Source organism: Alnus glutinosa, chromosome 8 (genome assembly GCF_958979055.1).
Source record: "Alnus glutinosa chromosome 8, dhAlnGlut1.1, whole genome shotgun sequence".
Classification (NCBI taxonomy): Eukaryota; Viridiplantae; Streptophyta; class Magnoliopsida; order Fagales; family Betulaceae; genus Alnus; species Alnus glutinosa.
Window position 1 is genome coordinate 16,704,306 of NC_084893.1, and position 7,586 is coordinate 16,711,891.

The window sequence follows — 7,586 nt, forward strand, 5'->3', positions numbered from 1 at the left end:
GCAACTTTGGTGCATTCTCCTGACGATGTTGATTCTCTTTGCAGTGGACCGAGAATTCTTGGGAGGTGAAGAATATTGGTGATCGCCAGCTCACGCCATACTGGAAACTGTCCCAACATTTGGCGCCATCTATGGGAACGTTTTTCTGTTCTCATTAAAATATATTTGTTATGGTAGTGACCACCAACTTTGACGGCCGAGTCACTCCGCCAATAAGATATGTACTGGAGCCAGTGGCTCAACCGAATCCGCTCCTGGAAGGCCAAAACGATCCACAACCTCCTCCACTGTTCCCTCCCCCAGATGTTGGAAAACAGAACCAGATGGCAGCGTTGGAAGCCCAAATATCAATCTTGATGCAACAAAACGCAGGGCTACTGCTCCGAATCCCCGAGCAATCTCACTCTGAGATTAACCATGAAGAGCATAGGGTGGAAGAGCATACTAGTCGAGTAAACAGACGGGACAATCATGAGGACAATTTTTACGAGGAGGACTACCAGGAAGGCACTCCCAAGAGTACATAACGACAGGGTCAATTTTAGGAGGAATTAGGGGGGAGACGCCGGGTATTTGGAAAGAAAGGTTGCTGACTTAGAGAAGAAGTGCTCCAGCAAGGCTCGGGACATGTAGAGAAAAGACAAGGGCAAAGCTGCCACAGTGGACATGCTCTTGATGGGCATCAGTACACCATTCACCTGGCGGGTGGCTGACTATCGTTTGCCTGCAAAGTTCAAAGTCGCCTAGATCCAAATTTATACCAGCGTTGGAGATCCCGTTGAACATTTGGAAAATTTCAGGGTCCATCTCGATCTTCATGGAACCCCAAACAAAGTTGCTTGTCGGGCTTTCCATTTAACGTTAACAAGGAATGCTCGGGACTGGTTTAGAAGGCTACCCCTAGGATCCTTTGACAAATTTGAAGGGCTGGGTAGGGAGTTCTTGGGGCAGTTTATGGCTACGCCATGAAAGAAGCCTTTAGGATACTTGCTGACACTGCAACAAGGTAGCAACGAGACTCTCAAAGACTTCATGGCTCGGTTCAACTCTGAAAAAATGACAATGGAAGATCCAACTGATGACATGATTTTCATGGCCCTTTACCAAGGATTGTCACCAGAGGGACTGTTAATGAAGAAGCTAGCCAAGAAACAACCAAGTACCTTGCAGGGGCTAATGAATTAGGTAGAAGAGTTCATCAACCAGGAAGAAACTCTTAAGGCAATGGTTAGTAGTTCAAGGAGGCACAAGAAGCAGCCCCGGAGAAGAAGAATGAGTTCAAAAAGGCGGGCAAGAAGGAGCCAAAACCCCCAAAAATTTTCAAGATTACAACTTCACACCTCTAAACACCAAAGCAGCAGAAGTCCTAATCGAAATAAAGGACCCGGAGTTTCATCGACCTTCGAAGATATCAGTTAATACTCCTCCCCACAACAAAGACAAGTATTGTGACTTCCACGAAGTAGCAAGCCACCATACCGAGGGGTGTATAGCTTTGCGATTACTAATTGAAAAGTTCATAAAAAATGGGAAGCTTGTTCAGTTCCTAGGGGAACAAAGAAATCAACCGGGCAATGACCAGCCGCAAGACCACCATCCTTAGAATTATCAAACCAGGGAACATCAACCCCGGGATCGTCAGCCTTGAGATTACAACCCGCGGGGCCCTCCTTGGCTTGATGACAGAGGAGGGAACAATGTCCCTAGAGACAATGAAGAATGAAGGGACGACTGCAGGCGGGAAATGAGCAAGAGTCAACGATGCTGAGAGCTGGATAATTAGGAAGTTATAGTTGAGATTCGAACTATATCCGGAGGAGGGTTTGCAGGAGGAGGGGAATCCAACTCGGCCAGAAAGGTGTACGCCCGGCAGATAAAAAATCAGAAGTATATTCAATAGAAAGGCTCTTAAAGTTTCAAAAGAAAGAATCCCTGGTGATAGGATTCTTGGACGATGATTATGTTGGGATTTCTTGGCCCCACATCGATGTCTTGGTGGTCGCCCTGACAGTAGAAAAACCACAATGCCCATCCGATCTTGGTAGATAATGGGAGTTTGGGAGATATACTGCACTGGTCAGCTTTCAAGAAATTGAAGCTGAGCTGGGATAAAATAGTCCCGGTTCATTTCCCGCTGATGGGATTCACGGGCGAGCAGGTGTAGCCGTTGGGGTCAATTGAGCTTCCACTAACGGCCGAAGCAGTCCCGAGGCAAGTGACTATCATGGTAAAATTTCTGCTAATGGACCGCACTTTAGAGTACAATGCTATCGTTATAAGAACATCCCTAAATCAATTCAGGGCTATAACCTCGACCCCACATCTCAAAATGAAATTCCCCACTGAGAGTGAAGTAGAGGAGGTTAGGGGTGACCAGTGGGTGGCCCTCCAGTGTCATAACATGACTCTAAAGGATGTCCCTGAAAAATCAAGCCCCGGGGCAGGGTGTAAGCAAGAAAAGCAGTTATAGGGCAGGGAGTCGGTCGGGGAATTGGAGGAGTTCTCTATCGATGACTCTAACATGAAGGTGAGGGTCGGTTCACAACTGCTCGAGGAATTGAAAGCACAACTAGTGGCCTTTCTCTGGGACAACAGTGATATTTTTGCATGGAGCCATGAGGATCTGCCAGAAACAGACCCCTCGATTATGATCCACAAGCTAAATGGGTATCTGATCATCGGTCGGTAAAGCAAAAGAGAAGGAGCTATGCACAAGAGAGAAACAAAGCGGCCGCGGAGGAAGTGGAAAAACTGCTTCAAGCTGGGTTTATCAGAGAAAAGTATTATCCGGATTGGCTAGCTAATATTGTAATGGTAAAGAAAGTCCAGTAGAAAATGGACGATGTGCGTGGACTTCACCAATCTCAATAAAGTAGGTACGAAAGATAGTTTACCCTTGTCCCGGATAAACTTATTGGTGGATTCAACTTCGGTCTATGAACTCCTTAGTTTCATGGATGCATTCTCGGGTTATAATCAGATACCCATGCATAAAATGGACTAAGAAAAGATGGCCGTCATAACTGACCGAAAACTATATTGCTATAAGGTCATGCCGTTTGGGTTAAAAAATGCCAGGGCAACATACCAGCGGTTGTTGAACAAAATGTTACAGGAGCAGATAGGGAAGAACATGGAGGTTTCTGTGGACGATATGTTGGTGAAAACCATACAGGCAGCCGAACATGTCCACAACCTGTCCTAGACATTAGGGCTGGCAATTTTTGACACGACCCGACAACCCGACACGAACACGACACGAAATTAGCGGGTTTGGATCATAAATGAGTTGACCCGTTTATGACCTGTTTAACTCTATCTGGCAGGTCGGGTGGCGGGTGACCCGCCAGACACGATTAACTTCTTTTCTTTTCTTTTTTTAAAAAGGGGGGAATGAAATATAAAATTGTAGTGATATAAAATAAGATTGGGCAAAATTGTAATTTAAAAAAGAGTGAGGCTAATAATAAAATAAGGCCATGGCTTGGTCTTATCCACAGCCTGTGTGTGGCTGTGGATTGTTTTGGGAGATATTTTCTCCTTTTTTTTTTTTTTTTTAGAACTTGACGCCTCTCCCCTTTTCCTTTTATTTCTCTTTTCTTTTTTCCTTTTCTTTATTTCTTCTTCTTATCTGCTTCTTTGTTCTCCCGTTGCGCGGCGCCCACCAGATTGAGTGAGAGAGAATGAATCTGAGAGAGAGAGAGTTGATCCGTGAGAGAGACGCAGAAATTAGAAGAAGAAGAAATGAGTATGGATTTTCAGCGATGAGTTTTCAGTAGAGATCAAGAAAGAAGAGGCCGGAGCTGGCTAAAGCCCTCTTGTCTCCAATGGCCGATCTATGTAACCCTATTCCGTTTTTTTCTTTTTTCTTTTACAAGGGCAATATTTTCTTATTGATTTTCGTTGTTGCAGATTTGATATTTTTGTTTTTAATTTAATAGTTTTTTGTGAAGAACACTTCATTTTTTTTGTCATTTCATCGAAGATTTTGTGTTTCCTTATTTTTTTTTCCCTCTCTATTGCAATATTGCTCTCATTTACAGCCTTGATCCTTGCAAAATGGTAGTGTGGACTAGAAATTTTCTTTCTTTTTTTGCCATGAATGATGAAGTTGCAATTCATTTGAGTCTTAGAAGTCTAAACGGGTCAAACGGGTCGGGTCGGATGACTCGTGAAATTACCGTGTCATGTTGTGTCTGGAGCCCCGACCCGTTAAGATAAACGGGTCATGTTTGGGTCTAGCTTTAACGGGTCGCGGGTCGTAAACGGGTCGTGTCGGGTACCCGTTTTGCCAGCCCTACGAGACATTCCAGACGCTAAGGAAGTAAGGTTTTAAATAAAACTCAACCCTTCTAAATGTGCCTTTGGAGTATCCTCGGGAAAGTTTTTTGGCTTTGTGGTATCTAGGCGAGGGATAGAGGCCAAACTGGAGAAAGTACAAGCTGTACTAGACATGTAGTCACTCCAGAACATCAAGTAATTGCAGCAATTCACCCGAAGAATTGCCGCCTTGAACAAGTTCATTTCACAGTCAATGGACAAGTGTCTCCTGTTCTTTAAGATTTTGAGGAAAGCCTTTACATGGAGAGAGGAGTACGAAGAAGCGTTCTGTCAATTGAAGTGGTACCTTGGGAGTCCCCCCTTGCTCAACAAGACTACTGAGGGAGAAATTCTCTTTCTCTACTTAACAGTATCACCATCGACGGTAAGCTCAGTTTTGATACAGGAGGACCAAGGCATCCAGAAGCCGGTGTTTAGTAGAGCTATTCAAGGTGCGAAGGAACAGTATCCTTGGATAGAGAAGTTGGGGCTTGCGTTGATATTCTTGGCAAGGAGTCTAAGGCCCTACTTCCAAGCGCACGTAATTAAGGTCCTCACGGAGTATCCGTTCAAAAAGATATATCCGGAAGACTTGTGAATTGGACAGTGGAGCTTGGGGAGTTCGATATTGACTTCCTGCCACAAACAATAATAAAGGGGCAGGCCTTGGTCGACTTTGTGGTAGAGTTCAGTGGATTCCCAGAAGAAGTTGGATGTGTACATGGGCTGTCCACCCAGAAGAGGAGTGGTGTCGGCGTCGTACTTATAACCTCGAAACGGGAGCATCTAGAGTTTTCCATTAGATTGGATTTCACTAACACCAACAATGAGGCAAAGTATGAAGCCATGATAAATGGCATGTAACTAGGTACAGGATTAGGAGGCAAGATCCTAGAAGTAAGGAGCGATTCACAAGTGGTAGCCAGACATATCTGGGGAGAGTATGAAACTCGAGGAAAGAAGACGAAACAGTACTTGTCAAAGGTATAAGAAATAGAAACATTCTTCGAAAGTGTTTTTATCACAAGAGTGCCTAATACTCAAGCGGATTTCCTTGCCTGCCTCTGGTCCGAGACAGCTGAATAAATCGAAGCCTCAGGTCAACGGGTACAACTCTAACCTTGCCTTCTATCACACAGCCTGTAAACATAATGCAAGTGCAAGCCGCTGAATTCTCGCAATGGGACGAGGAAGTCATCTGGTACTTAAAGGAAGGAAAACTCCTCAAAGATAAGAAGAAGTCTCGGGAGATGCGAATGCACTCTTCCTGATACACCTTGATTGGGAGCATGCTTTACCGAAAGGGGTACATGCTACCCCTCCTCAAGTGTATCTTTAAAGCTGAAGCAAACTATGTCTTACGCGAAATACACGAGGGAGTATGTGGCAGCCACACGGGAAGTACGATGCTGGCCCACAAAGCAATCAAATCAGGCTATTTCTGACCCCACATGAATTAGGACTCAACAAAGATTGTATAGAGTTGCAACAAATGCTAGAGGTTCGTCAGAGTAATGAAGAACATCCTGGAGGAATTAAGCTTAGTCTCGGCACCCTGGTCTTTTGCGCAATGGGGGGTTGACATCGTGGGCCCCCTAGTCACAGAAAAGAGGGGATGCAAGTTTTTGGTGATGGAGGTAGATTGCTTCACTAAGTGGACCGTGACGACCCATTTTTTTTTTTTTTTTACTTCTTTTTACAAAAATGGAATCATTACAGCGGCATGGCGATTTGTCATTAAGCCAACATCAACCTAATACATCTCATAACATATGCATAATATATCAGAGATACACAATTGCAGCGGAAACTAATTTCATTAACTAAAAAGAGTAATTAGAACATTAGAGCCATACATCTGTCTATCTGTTTAAGGCTTAATTAAAAGCATTAATTACATCAAAGAATGGCTATACAGAATAAGTGTCACATGTGACAAAAGCCATATACAAAAAATACAGACTACCCGAGTCCGAAACACGTATGACTAAATGCAAAGAGTCTCAGTCGTAGTTTCCCAAATACAATGCCACAGGGTCCTCATCGACGTCTGCGGTACCTGCAGCCAAAGCAACAACATCTACACGATCGTGGTGGTAGCCACGTTCGCATTGGTGAAAGTATGAGTTCACTAACTCAATAGTATAAAATACACTGGGTTTTCACAATGAGCCAATTTCTTTATTTCAACTGTATGTTTACAATAACAGCTACTACCAACATGATGTTTCTATTTTTAAAACGTTTCATAGCTAATAAGGGTAAACACAAGAACATATAAGCAAGAGAAATCTTACTACATTATACACTTATACATATATATCAAGTGACTCAGCTATACTCGTATACAAGCATTCCACCACTTCAGGGAAACACAAGCATACAAGCATCTCTAAGCATAAAAATCAGTGACCTCATAGCCTGGTTATACAAGTATATAGATAGTCCACTATTTCGGAGAATACAAGTATACAAGCACATCCAAACATGAAAATCAATGACATCATATCCCGATCATACGAGCATACGAGCATACAGATATTCCACTACTTCGGAGAATACAACTGTACAAGCACATCCAAACATGAAATCCTTCCAATCAAACATGAAAATCAATGACGTCATAACCTGGTCATACAAGCATACAAATATTCCACTACTTTAGAGAATATTATACAGGCACATCCAACCATGACATCACTTAAATCATCATATGCAATCTAGTCGGATAGAAATATACATATGTTCTTTTCCATTGAGACTCATAGGTATGTTAATATGTCTAGCATGAAATACCACATAAAACATTATCAAAACTTTTCATAAACTCATGTCATGCATGTCATCATAATAGGAGGCAACTTCGACTCCTATACTTCCATTTTGGAGACAACTTTGGCTCCTTTTACTTTTACTATGGAGGCAAATTAGGCTTCTTAATCTCTTTATACATAACTATGTTCATGCTTCATGCTTTCATATTTTTATACTCAAATAGTATCATGTTCTTCGCATACTCTTTCAAACATACCATGAAAACTTAACTTCTCGTAAAGCTCATAAAAATATATCTCAAAACACATAAATCATCCTCAAAACATTTCTCAACATAATTGAAAGCATTCACAAGCATATATCCTCTAAAATAACATTGGCTCGAATTTAGAATACTATATCTTTTTGTGCCAACAAAATCATCGAAGTTTAATATCTTTTCTCAGTGAGTAGAATACTCACTTTGGCTACTCGGTATTTGGCTTAAAGAT